The following is a 15,364-nucleotide window of genomic DNA, read 5'->3' on the forward strand; positions in this document are numbered from 1 at the left end:
GTGCATAGAGTTGGAGATGGTAACTGTAAAGAAGGCTTACCAAGTACTGGATATCATATGGTTTGCCATTTCCTTTGATGTTTTATGTTATTTGCTTTTGTACCAAATTTCTGTACTTCTGATTGTTCTTTGCCATTATGTACCACAATATTTCACAAAAAATTTTAAAAATTTTCGTATTTACAAGTTCGTATTTGTTATGAATTTTGTGATGCACTCTTGAGACCAGATTTGATATAACACACACACACATCTTTAAAACAACAGCTAAGCACCTGCACAGATAGTAGGACAGAAGCTGTTTCTTATTTGATCTCAATTACTCGCACATGGCATCAATTTTAAAGATGTGTTCACATCAACTGGAACTGAGATAAGTCAGCGTAAGTTGTAGTTAAGATCAGAAGCCTTCTTAAGACGCTAGAAGGAAAAATGAAATCGTATTGCAAGATATTTTGAATGTGCCTGACATTACAATTGCAGCACAACTGTCATATACATTCCATCCACTGATGCACTCACTCAGAGATGCTCGATTTATTACGAATATCATCACACACTGTGAGGATACAGGCAACATTTTATTGCTGGGGTGTCATAAAAAACGTCGGCAAATAAGCTCACAAAAATAGGACGTGGTCACCAGCAGCACTTCAATGCTTTGTATTGTAATACTTTGCCACCAGGCACTGAGAACATGGGTATTCTGTTTAAACTGCAACCTGGACATAGAAACTTTTCCAAAAGCCTGCAGGTTAGGTTTAATTGAAGTATGTTCATCGCTCTAAAGGAGCTATTTTATTTAAAATCTGATAGCTGAGGGACATTGCTGAATCCCAAACGCCTGAAGACATCTGACCGAAGCACAAGCATTTCATTATAAACAAGTGGGCTTGTTGTTGTGTTGCAACCTTCTTGATGACTCAGGAATATACACACACACACACACACACACACACACACACACACACACACACACACACACACACACAGCTGTCCAGGAACTCACAGTTGATGTACTTGTTGTCCAAGATTACATAAGCCGCCTATGTCTCTGGTACTCACGTATATTATACGAGACAAGCATACAGTAGTGTTTGCAAGGGTAGCCACAGTTTCACTCCTTGAGGTCGAGGGATAATAGTGATGGGTGCAGCTGACAGCTGCCTTTACTACACGTAGTAGAATCAGTTATGTCACAGTGCTTGAATCGTAATCGGTATTCCACATGTATGGTGCAGTTCTGGATATGGCAGAACAACATTGTCTATAATCATTACAGTGACGAAACATTATGTTAAGGATGTAGCCCAGAAACCAACCAACAATCGAGCCAGCAGAAGATTGCTGAATCAACGCAACTGAAGATAGCGAAACAATTTCCAATGTGAAAACAACCAATATGTTTAATGACTCGACCCCAGCAAAGAAACAAATCTGTTATTTTTCCATTGCGTATTTGATCCTAACTGCCAACTACCTACTATATAGTAGAGGTATTCTTGCACTCATGGCATCGTTCTTAATAAGAGTTAGGTTTTCCATGATTTCCCTAAATCGCTTTAGGCAAATTGTGGGATGGTTCCTTAGAAAGCACACAGCTGACTTCCTTTCCCATCCTTCCCTAATCCGATGGGAACAATGACCTCGCTGTTTGGTCCTCTTCCCCAAACCAACCAACCAACCAACCATCTTCAAACAAAAGAAACTATCTAACGGTGACCACCATGTTCATAACAAATAATAATCACAAACTGCAAACTGAAATTATCGAATAATGCTTACATAGCTAGCGAAGTATCCCTCTCATCTCCAAACACATAAAAAATCTTTATGCACATTTTTGTACTTATTAACTCTTAACTTACACACTAAACAAAAATCACAATACCATTTAATTAAGTTCTTGAATTTTGACCATACAGATATATCAAAATCTCCATGACTGTCTTCACGACATCTTAACCACTATCCGCATACACTTGATTGCACATTGCACAGTGTCGACGAAGTTTGGGGTGTCTTAGTTAGAAACATTTTCATAGAAGTCCTGATATAATCTCTTGAGACATGTAGCCACTCTAACTGTGTGTGTTACATCAAGACAATTGGAACTTGACATATAAATCGAATAATTCCTGAAAGCTTGGCAGTACAATTTGTATTCACATTGTGTAGTGTGTTTTCTTTCGAAAGTGGTGTAATTCCACTAAAAGCATAAACCCTAAATAAATGGCGTTAGGTGAGCACTGAGTAATCTTTTCCACATCGATGAATTGCAGTTTCACATTCTGTTCGGACCGCATTGTTCTCATATCTTTAGGGAATGAAAACATTAAGTAAGAAACAGATGAAATGGTTGTGGAATCGGAGTAATAGATTGGTATAAAATTTGAAAACGTATTGCCCCTTGTGATACGTTTCTTCCAGGTCAGTAGTCAGTAAACACACATTGTTGCAGTGACTGCTGTATGTAAGGACTTTAGATGTTCACTCAAGTACATCATTTTTCCTGGATTAGCATTATACGCTAGACTTAACCAAGATTCTATGGGTCCCCTAATCGTTCTCACCTGCAGCCTGCGCTTTGTGGTGGCGTATCTATTTCCTGGGTGGCCGCCCCTTGCAGAGTTGTGAATCAGCTTCTGTAGAAAAGGCGGCGTTTTCTGCAGAGCCAGTTGCTTTTCACGTTCTCTTTCTGCAGCCTGCAACAGAACACAACGTGTGTACAGACGGTTACTGAGTTAACTGAAACATCTTAATCATCATTACTGTTGCTGAACTACCTTTCACCTGCTATACACACATGTACATCACACAGTAGGTGTACACAGCTCTTGAATTATTTACACAGGAATTCTGTACCACTTTTCATGCAGTGCAGGATTTATCCTCAGCACAATGAAGTAAGATAATGGTTCCAATGTCTCATTCGCGACGATATCATTACAGACAGAACAGAATATCTGATTGGGCAGTGATGTGGCAGGTAACTGGCCATTCCGTGATTCAAAGGAACTACCCTCGCATTGGTATTAAGTGGCTTAGGGAAAACTAAATTTGGTGATTCCCAGCGTCATTCCAGTGCCTGAACCACATCACTCAATTCTTGTTGATGCTATCTGGATTTCAGGCACTCAACTCCTAGGTTATCAGCACCTACACAACATTCTTTGTGGGCACAGGTACCAATTGTAAAATTTTTGAGTCAATATGTCAAAATGGCAGAATAGTATTGAGACACTGCATCTCTAATTCACCATCCAATAAAAAATACAAGGTGAGATCATTATGTTTTGATTATCACCTAGAAAAATTCAAAATATGACCATGAAACTTTGTGATGGCTTAGCCCTCCTGTACACATTCACCCTTCAACCTGACACATTTTCCCCAATCATGGATACCTTGGTGAAGACCTATATTGTAGAAATCTGCATTTTGGCAGTTTCACTTCGAAAATCATCTCACTGTTATTCTAGAAATTAGAGCGATGCAACGATTTCTTTTTCCAAAGGAAGACAAGGAAATCACTGGGTGCCATATCAGGAGAATGCGGGGCTGGGGGAAGGGAATATCTGATATCCCAAAGAGGCAGCATGTTTGTCTTTATCCTGTGGAAAATGAGCAAGGACTTTGTTCCACAATGCTTGGTCTTGGCTGCTTCCTGTAAACACGTCAGGATATTTTGGTTGTGCACTCGTGTAATGGTACTGTCAGGTAGCACCACATTGTGGCAGTGATAAAAAACAGCATCCCCTTCCCAATAATATTAGAGTTATTGCTTGAAGTTTCTCAACATAATAGGTGTGAATAAGCGATCTGTATACATTTTAAAGAAATTTTTTGTAGCAAACATAGCGATCAGAACTGTTTTCTCACAAAACGAAACTTTCATTTAATTAAAAAATAAATTATTCAGTTATGATTTAATATTCAAAAATTAAATTTAAAAATCTAAAATTTATTCAAATTCAAAAACATGAATCAAATGACTTTTATATTGTTTCTTACCTCAATAAATAAAATTTAATCCAACAATTGTCCCTAATTTTTCATCTTCTTCTGAAAAGATTTTAGTATAACTGTATGGAAGAGAAATTTTCAATGTATCATCTAAAAGTAATAAAACTTTTTCATCATACTTATTTGACAAAATTTTCACTTTTGAAACAGTGTAAAATTTAAAATTTCTAAGGTCTCATAATTTAATGAACACTTCAGCACAGCAATTACTATAACTGCTAAGTTCACTTACTAAATTTTGAATGCTATAAATTTTGTTCATTTTTTTTGTTTATTACTATAGAAAAAATTTAAGATTTTTTTTAAGTTTTCAAACAATGAAAAGTTTAAGATCAACGATTGTTTCCCCTGATACATTGTAATTTTTGAAAATTTAAAATATTCAGTTTTACTTTCTCTACTTTTATGAAAATATTTCGAAAGAAAATAAAAACATGAAAATAAATTTTCTTTGCATTTTCTAATTTTTTATTCTTCTATGTAATTAAAAATTTTCAGTATGCATTCCATGTTATGAATTATAAGTCAACTTTATTTGTCATACATAATAACATATGCAATTGTTTCATTTGGTATATTTTCATTTAAGAAAGCACACATTTTCACTGTTGTTTTTTGAGCAGTTGCAATGTTCATTCTTCTAGACATATTTACAACATAGATAGGATAATTTTGAATAAAACTGAATAGACTTACATTTACATCGTTATTTAAGTGAGTTGTTCTTTTAAAATCTCTAAAAGCATCGTAATCTTTTAAAAAGTTATTCAGGGAATAAGGAATCAATAACTTGCTTGGAAAAACTTCAGTTCTTCTCTTTTTCACGTAGATAATTTGTATTGTAATATGGTGAAGTAAAGAAGAGTTATTTACCTGATTATTTTTTGGATTAGTTTGGAAAACAACGAAAATAATGTAGGAGATATCAAATTCGGTAGAATAATAATAGTGATATGTAGTTCAAAATTTCTTTTTCCATGTAATCCAGCAAATTCAGTTGTTTGTAGTTCAAAGAAAAAAATTGCAATTTTTGGATTTTTCAGTCTTTCTTGTTCCAGTTCATGTGAATATCCTGGTTAATATTTAACAGGAACATGAATTTCCATACTTTTGACAACATTTTTTCCTTCTTTTGGAAGCATACTACTATCATTATCAGTAGTGTAGCAAAGAATATAATCTTGATATTTTCTAGAAGTGCAAATCAAAATTACTGTTAAATTTTCTTCCCAGATAATTTCTTTACAATCTTTAAAAGTCCACCAAATAATTCTAATCGATAAAGTACTTCATTCTGTTTAGTTTTAATTTTAACTTTGTTAAGCATATTTAATTCATTTGATCAGGAATGAAGTTAACCAATAAGAGCTGAAGAAGAAATAAATGGATGTTCTATTCTACATAAAATATTGTTTCCTTTTTTAATTGTAATAACATCAACGAATACAAATTAATCAATTAGTCTAATATTTGAGTTACAACTGCATGCTGCAAAATCAGTTCCACCTATGAGAATAACATCAAATGTCATATAAAGTTGTGAACAATTAGGATGAATCCAACCATCACCAAGACTAGTATTAATTTGTTTCCTACTTAGGAAGATGTAAATAACTTTTTGTTTTCTCATTAACAGGAAATGAGTAAAATTGACAACTCTCATCATCTCACAAGATTTATTAAGGGAAAAATTCATTAATTCATTTATAAAACTGTCCCATAAGCACCATTAAAGTCAATCAATCAGTCATTTTCATCAGTTATAGTTACTTCTAAATTCTGAATAGAATCAAAAATTGGAATATTTATAGTAAGATTTGGTTGACAAATTATTGGACCACCAAGTTCAGCTGTAGGTTTGAATGAAGCAATAATATTAATTTCTCAATTAAATTCTCATTATGTTTAACAAACTTTCCATCAGCTAGATTACAATTTACATTTATTAAATCAAATGGAATAATTTTAGTATTATTTGTAGCTACAGTTTTTCATTTGCTGCGATAATTTGGTTATTAAATCCTAAAACTTGACAACACAATCTTCTTTACCTATAAATAATTTAAAATCACTTTTAATAACAACTCTATTTAGAATTTTATCTTCTTAATTTGTATATTAGGTTTTTCCGACTTTTTCTAAATTTTTCAGCCTATACTGACAAACAGGAATTTCTCTTGTTCCTTTGTTAATATATACTTTAGTTTTTTAATAAAGTTGTTATTTCTGCATCACAGTAAAATTTATTATTTTTCTTAGTATCTGGAGTTAAAAAAGTTAAATAAAAACCATCAAGTGAAATGCTTTTGTAAGTTTCTCTTATTGGAACAGTTAATCTTTTTTTAGAACATCTGAATTATCACTGAATTCAAAAAATCTACTCAATATTAATAAAAATTACATAAATGACAATTTGGGAACAAAAAATGAGAATTCCAGTAAAGAAATCTGAAGATATACATGGAAAACTTTTACCAAGTTCAATTCAATGTGCAATCATAGGACCACATGGTTGTGGAAAAATAAAATTTATGACTGATAATTATATTCTAGCACATGGATGGTTAAAGTGGAAAAAATTAATCACTGATATGTTTAATCAAAAAGTTTAGAGCAACAGAAGTATCAAGAATTTATAAAATGGTGTGAAAAAGTTAAAGATAAATTTAATGAGAAGATTGCTAGTTTTATTGAAAATAATGGTGAAATTATGCCATTAGATGAATATGAAGATAATTCAGTTTTAGCTTTAATGACTTCATTCTTGAAAATCATGATGTAGCTAGAGAATATTTTACTAGCGGTAAACATAAAGGAATAGGTTGTTTTTATTTAAGTCAAACATACTCAAATATACAAAAACATGTAGTCAGAGATAATTTTGATTTTTAAATATTTTCAGACAAGAGGATACAAATTTAAATATATTTATCATGAATTTGTTGATGGAGATTACAGAAATATGTAGAAAATGTTGGAATACAAATAATCTGTTTTTATTGAAATAGGTATGACAAGAAACATTAGTAATGGAAAATAAAAAGGAAAGATGAAGAATTTTTTAAACATTGGATGTATACATTTAATTAAAAAAGCCTGAACATAAACACTGAATTTAAGCACTGAATGTAAATGTTTAACGTAAATGTTGAACTTGGTGTGGAATATAAATGATGAATATTCAATAAAAAGAAACTATTGTATTTTTAATCTTTAATAAATGTTTGCAAAATACGATCGAGACTAACTAAGAGAATAAAATAAAAATAAAAAGTATAGTTTAAGAAATGGAAAAAACAACCAAGAACAGCATATGAACACTTTAAAAAAGGAGAGCAACCAGATATCGATACAATTGAAAAAGTTAAGCAAGGGATTGAAGGATTAGGAGAAAAGTTTTAAACACAATTGAAGAAAATAGAGAAGATGAAAAACAAATGGTTCCTTTTATATTACATTATTTAGAAGAATTTAATGATGTTCCCTCAATTAAACAGTATGATAGTGATTATACATTAAGTAAATCAGAAATTAATTTGTTACAGTATTGTGAAAATGAAAGAAAATTAAAAGAAAAAGATGTTTAAGATAAATATCATAAGAAGGAATTTATCAATCATAGTGAAGATACAACATTTGGATTAATACCTGTTGATCAGTTTAAATATTTTGGTGATTTACCACTTAAATTCAGTTATGATACAATAACAACTGGCAATAAAGAATGTGAAGGTACAGATGCATTAATGGAAACTTTAACTAAAAAAATAACTTTGGATGATTTAGGTACAGAATTTGATTCTCTCCATTTACAAAATTATTGTAGAATTTTCTGACTGAAATGCCATATATAATGAAAATAATATAAATAAAATTAAATCACGGAAATAAATAAAATTATTTGACAAAGACAATTGTTGAAGATTATTTCCATAGTTTTGTTATTGATTCACTTGAAAAATTTGGTGAAGGTTTAGTTAGAAAATATTCAGAAAAACCAATTGAATACGTTTGGATGGATGATGTTCATCAATTAACTGACAGATTAGCAGTAATCCATGGAGAAGTATTAGCTGTAAATAACAATTATCATAATGAAAAAGTATGAATACCTCAAATGTTAGCTAATAAATTTAGTGATTTTATTATTAATGATCCAAAAGAATTAGACTTTTGAATAATTTACCATATAAGTTTTGAAAGAGTGGAAAATGTGAAAAAGAAATAGTTAATTAATAAAGAAATAGTTAATTAGTAAATTAACATTTGTATGCATGTTCCACACTATCGATTTTGTGGCCCAGGAACCAAATTAGAAGATTAGCTTGAGGAGATAAATGAATTAATCTGTAAGATAAAGACTGTATAGAACATTGTATTTCTGAGAGAGATAATAAAGGTTTAGAAAAGGACATGAAGCTGATAAGAAACTTCAATTATTTTCAAAAAAAGAAGCATGCTTTAGATGCTTCATTAGGACAAAAAATTCATCTGCAGTTAGAGAAATAATGAATGGAAAACGAAAATTAGGACTAGGTACTGAAAACAGGGGTTTATAAAAAATTCTTATTAATTTTTAATTTATATAAATGAGTAACTTTACAATTGATTGTACTTTGCTACCTAGTGGTAAAATAAAAACCAATAAGGATCAACTAGACAGTATTGATCAATTTTTAACGAATGTTCTGAAAAGAATGATAGATAAGAAATTTGATGAAAATTTACTCATTACATTAGCCATACCTACTGCGAAAACAATAATTGAGCATCTTCTGAAAAAGAAAGAAGCAAAACATCTAGGCAGATTTTTACCATTACTTTTGGCAGCTTCATCATACTTAACTGCTACTGGTTCACTAGCTGGTGGTTCTGCAGCAATTGCTAATGCAGTTATAAATAAGAAAAAAGCTGATAAAGTATGAAAAGAACAAAAATGATATAATTTAGTAACGGAAATGATAGGAAGGTGACAGTCCTAAGCTTGCTTCAGCTGGAGCTGGATATAGAAAAAAATTTCAAATAAATCATCAAAAAATTTAATAATTCATCTAACTTTGACATAGAAGAATTAAAAGTTTCTTAGATTTGTCTGATTCACAAATGTCTTAATAAGCCAAAATATCTGGAATAGTAAATTTAGATACTTCTGATCATGTAGTTACTCACTTGTTTTGTTATTGAAATCAAAATTTTTAAAGTTGTTCTGATTCATAAGGAGGGAATGTACCTAAACTAGTTACCTACTTGGGATAAAACAATCTACACTACAATATTCAGAGAATACAAAACTTCCATGAAGTAATTTGTGGACATTTGTCTCTATTTGTTTTATAACTTCTGTGCATAAATTATAAGTTTAATGATATTTTATGTTTAATAAATGGATGTTTTTGGAAATAAGTTATAAGCTAAACTCAATAACGATTTAGAAAAAATAAAAGGTATCCAATCATTAGAACCAAAAATTAATAATGAAGAGTAAGAGCAACATTGAAATAGTTAATGTAAATAAATAATTTCAAAAACAAATAACTTTTCAAAGCAACTAGAAGTTATATTGGCTTTAAAGGTAGAAGAATTGTGAATGATTCAATAGAAATGAAAGATGTAGTGATCAAACAATATTTACAGAATGATTTATCAAATCTTATTACAAAACCTGAAGACAGCAAGATGCTCACAGACTTAAAGCAAAAAAATGGTATTTACGATGTCATCATGGAATGCTATAATAAAGAAATAAGTAAAAGGAAAACAAGTCTCCATCATGTATTAGATAAAATTGTTTCACCAGAAAGTAAACATAAGTCATTAGTTTCGAAAATTAATAATTTAGATGAGAAAGGTGTAAAATATCTAGAAGTACTGAAATTTTAGAATCAAACAATTAAAAGCAAAATAACTATTTTTATTCCATATGTATGAAGTATGATAATCACATTTACTGTTTGAAGTGCAAAAAGTTTTCTGAAATATGTAGTCCTCAAAGAAGGACTTTGTTCACTTTGTAAAATTAAAAAGAGTAGATTCGGTAAAAAATTTCGTGGCCAAAGGGCTAAATATTCGTCAATAAATTTTTAATGAATTTCACACATCAATGGAAAAAGTTTGAAAAGAAAAAATATAATTTCTTTTGTAATAGATGATTTATGACAAGATGATTTAGTTGAAATGGTTTCTGGTAATTTGCAAGGAAATTCAGAAATATATAAAGGATATAAATATTTATTAACTGTTACAGACGTTTTTCAAAATTTCCTTTGGCTCTTCTACTTAAAGATAAAATAGGTTGATGCTTTCGAAAAAATTCTTGAGTCAAGAAATTTCAAAAAAACTAAAAACAGACACTGGTCAAGAATTTTATAATAAAGAATTTCCTGAATTAAAGAAAAAATTTAACATTAATCATTACTCAACTTTTAGTAAATTTCAAGCATCTGTTGTTGAACGATTTAATAGAACACAGAAAGATGTAGAAATAATTTGCTCTTCATGGAAATTATAAATAGATTGACTTAGTTTCGAAATTAGTTGATGAATATAACAACACAAAATATTTTGCAATAAAAATGAAGCCAAAAATGTAAACAAAGAAAATGATGAAATGTTATTGAAAACCTAACTAGTGCTAAATATAAAATTGGTGATAATATAAGAATAAGTACAATAAAAGAAATTTTTGAAAAAGGACATATGGCCAACTGGTCAACAGAAATGTTTGAAATTGAAGATATTCATTCTAATCCAATTACATATCAAATGGAACATTTCAATAGCAAACATATAAAAGGCAACTTCTATGAACAATGATTAATGTAAAATTATTTTTCAGATGATAATCTTGTTGAAAAAGTGTTAAATAAAAAATATAATAAAGTATATGTTTAATGGTTAAGTTTGATGATTGGCACAATAGTGGGGTAAATAAAAGTCATGTAATTTTTTAATATATTAATAAAAAATTTATACATAATGGAGTTAGTTATTGATAATTTAAATGTTTGCTATTGAATATAATTTTCATTACACTTATCCTTTCATTAAAGAAGATAGAGTATATGTTGATATTCAAATAAAGGTTAACAATAATGGCTTAAAAAGTATCATATCATGAAGAAATATTAAAAACTGGTTAATTTTTTTCTTTTATTTAATCTTCTGTGCAACTGTTTAATTCCCATAAGACCTTTTTTTATCACCTACTAACTTTTTAATTGCCCACAAGAAATCATTTTTATCTTCTATGCAATTGTTTAATTCCTATAAGAAATCATTTATATCATCTGTGCAAATGTTTAATTCCTATAAGAATTTATTTTTACCATTTATTATTTTATTTGGATTTAATTTATAATGACCATATTTTAATATGTTAATTCTATCTTGTAGTATAACACATTTACCATCATCAACACCTAAAACAATTTTTTTGCAATGAACTGTATACAATAAGTTTTTAAATGATCTTTATCAAATTAATTTTTCTATATTTTTTATTTTGTTATCTAAACAGTTTTTTAATGAACAAAACTAATTTCTCTCTTTATCAAAAATTTCTTAACTCCTTTAGATTTTTTCTCTTCTTTATCACCAATTTGATACGTATACATTTTGTATCTTAATCTAACGTGTCTATCATAATTTTTCCATGGTATTTACCTTTCATTTTTTCTAAAACTGTCTAATTTATTTGTGGAATTACATAAATATTACCTTTTGGGTAATCACTAGTGTCAAATTCATTCATTTCATATCTTTGTTGAAGTCGTTAGTTGTTATAAATAAAAGAAGCAGTATCCATATAACATAAATCAATACTTTCACCATATTATGGTTTCATAACTTTATAATAAAAACTGCAAATTTTATGTTCTAAATATATAAAAATATAAATTGAATTATTGAGCATTATTTTAATTTTTTGTATGAACTGCTACTACAAAATACGATAGTATGCTCATAATACGATTTTGAAATTTAATTCGTATATTTTCATTGATTTCTGCAGTTACTACATGCGGTCTTACTTGTCTGTCAGCACTGACAATTCTACGCAAAAGCCGCTGTCCTCGGTCGTTAATTGAAGGATATCGACCACCAACTTGTCGATTATTGACTTGCTCAATTTGTGAAGCTTTTTCTTTTAAATAACCCATCCGTTTTTTTTCTGAAATTGTAATCATTTGTTTGTGTATTCATGGACAACACATCTAACGATATCTGGTCCATTCAGATAATTGTATGTCGTTTTTCTTTACTTAGAATGTGTTTAGATAAGCTTCCTTCTTTCTTTCCTTATCTGCTATTTGTAGTAATCTAATGATTGTCCACAAATGACAGCCAGAAGGTTCTGACCCAGTAGCTCCTTCGAAAAAACATGGGAAAACAGCGTTTTATAAGTGGTGTCGATACAGTTTTTCTACAGTATTGAGTTATCTCGGGACGTCAGAATGACTCTACAGAAAATCGCACCCGAGGGTTCGAAGTGTTGAGGAACATGAAATGAATGTAGAAGATCTTATCGTCAAACAATATGGTGTGGAGCTGCACTGCAGGTAAGTTTTAACCTATGTTTTAGAAATAAGAGATAACAGAGAGCGTTTCCTGAGCTGACTCACCTCCCTGCGCTGGATGCGCTCCCTCTGCCCCTGCAGGTGTTTCTCCAGAGCGCGCCTCTGCAGCGCCAGCATGTACTGGCGGTCCATCAGGGGCAGACCTCTGGCGATGGTTATCTGCTGAGGCAGCCACTGGTAGCCGCCGCTGGAATACACTGTTCATTAACCATGGTATATGAGGGGCATTGTACAAGATTTCACCTTTTCTCGAGTCTCCAGTGTATCAAACGCTACCGAGGCTAGGTTTGCTGATACAGAGCAGCAGATCTTGCATGTTGCACTGCTGGAGCTGGAACACTTTGCTCTTCCCTTATGCTAAGCTCTTGTACAACAATCGTATTGGTATTTTTTCTTAAACATTTACTTACAATTTCCCTAATGATGATGGGCTTGCAGCAGCAAAAATATCACTTTTCAGCCACTGCATTCAATAATTTACAATTTTAATATTAGAAGATTTAAGATGGCAAAATAGGTGATATTTAAGACACGATTAATGTGATGGATAATATCTTTATTAAGACTGATACGAGGGGTCTTCTGATAACTGTGGCTACACACTGAGATATGGCAAGTATTGGAGAGGATGCTGTATGGAAAAGGATGAGGCAAGACTGTCTAGTATGGAACTGTTAACTTGGATGTATGTGTCATGGGAGGTCAGGTGGACAATATTGATTTGGAATCGCTAAGGTTAACGTCTTTCATATAATGGTGTGAGCTTAATTCAAGTGGGCTCCTTGCCATACAGCAGTCAGTTGCTGCAATATGCTGGCATGACATGGCACCAACGCATCCTCTTAGGTAACACGGCCCACATGTCAGTTCTGGAAACGAAGAACACGTCGACACGTAACGTGCATCGCATCTGTGGCAGCTGCAACACAATTAACTCTATTTGACACGTATAAATACTGGCTGTCTGGCCAGACTGGTCAGTAAATCGGAGAGTCATCGGGTCGACGCCTGTTGTAGTGTTGCCTTCCACTGTGAGGCCACTATCGCTCACTCCACCGTCGTCCTGACAGGACCGCCTGCCAGGGCGTCCGGCTGCTGCACTGATGGGATGACGGGTGAACTGAAGCCCTCCTAGATGCCGAGCCACTGGGAATCCACCAGCGCCAGACGCCGGCAGCTTGACGCAGGTCGAGCGTCCGTACACTGTTTGCCTGACTGACAACACTCCGCGCACCAATATCTGAGAGCACAATTCCCACCACCCAGGGCCCTCCTGACGTGGGCACGAGCCTGAGCCTCCAGTAAACACTGTTGGAACATAAATATAGGCTAGTATTGACAAACTGCTTTTGTTGCTCCCCAACACACCAACTCCACCGAGAAACATTCACTAAAAATAAAACGGGCCAGAGTCCCTGATTCTAACACGGTCACTCTTTGCGTTTTGAATAAAAATCAATATCAGTGGCAACCAAAGACTAATAGGAGTATTCCCGTTTTACCGATGGCCTTGTCAAGAAGGTGAAGGAGTGGACAGAGGCTCGAGGCATCCTCTTGCACCTGGGGTGAGAAACTGCCCCAAGAAATTGGAAGTACCACTAATGATCAGTACTGTTGTTATGCAGAAGGCAATGGAAAGCAATACATTAAATGTACGTAATGTGTATCCACATGACATGTGGAATGTAAATGAAAAAGTATTGTGGTTATCTCTTCATTGGAAAAAAATCTGGATTAATCCCCCATTTGGATCTCGAGGACAGATGGAAGTCATGGAAGTGATCATGAAAAGAAGACTGAATAACCAATCAAAGGATAATATTCTACGAATAGGAATGTAAAATGCCAGGAGTCTCAATGTCGTAGGGGAAGCTAGAAAATTTGTAAAGAAAAATGCAAAGGCACCGTCTAATCTCGTTGTGCGGTTCAGTGAATAGAAATGGATAAAAGATAAAGAGTTTTTTGTCAGGAGTATAGAGGGTCATATCAATATCAGCAAAAAATAGTGTAATGACAGTAGGATTCGTCATTAATAGGAAGGTAGAACAGATAGTGAGTTACTGTGAACCAGTGACAGGATTATTCTCATCAGAATCAACAGCAATCCAGTGCCAGCAACAGCATAGGTATACATATCGACGTCGCAAGTAGAGCATGAAGAGATGAAGTATATGACAATATTGCATGGATAGTTCAATATGTAAACTAAACTAAACTCCTTCCGAACAGGCCTTCGAAGGCCCAACGGTACCGACCGGCCGCCGAGTCATCCTCCGCCCACAGGCGTCACTGGATGCGGATATGGAGGGGCATGTGGTCAGCACACCACTCTCCCGACCGTATGTCAGTTTACGAGACCGGAGCCGCTACTTCTCAGCCAAGTATCTCATCAATTTGCCTCACAAGGGCTGAGGGCATCCCGCTTGCCAACAACACTCGGCAGACCGGATGGTCACCCATCCAAGTGCTAGCCCAGCTCGACAGCGCTTAACTGCGGTGATCTGACGGGAACCGGTGTTACCACTGCGGCAAGGCCGTTGGCTTCAATATGTAAATGGAATGGAAAATCTAATAACCATGAGAGATTGACACGTTGCAGTAGGGGAACCAGTGGAAAGAATTATGGGAGAGTATAGGCTAGGTGGTGGGAATGAGAAACGATAAATACTAAGCACTGCAATACATGTCAACCAGTAATGGCAAATACTCTGTTCAAAAGCCACAAGGGGAGATGTTATACTGGGGAACGACGAAGGGATACG

At 32.9% G+C, this 15,364-nt stretch overlaps 1 pseudogene; it reads right to left on the reverse strand.

The window, feature by feature from the left end:
- Positions 1 to 15,026: 15,026 nt before the first annotated feature.
- On the reverse strand, positions 15,027 to 15,144 carry LOC126195889 (5S ribosomal RNA; annotated as a pseudogene).
- Positions 15,145 to 15,364: the final 220 nt, after the last annotated feature.

The sequence above is a fragment of the Schistocerca nitens genome, chromosome 7, assembly GCF_023898315.1.
Source record: "Schistocerca nitens isolate TAMUIC-IGC-003100 chromosome 7, iqSchNite1.1, whole genome shotgun sequence".
Lineage (NCBI taxonomy): Eukaryota > Metazoa > Arthropoda > Insecta > Orthoptera > Acrididae > Schistocerca > Schistocerca nitens.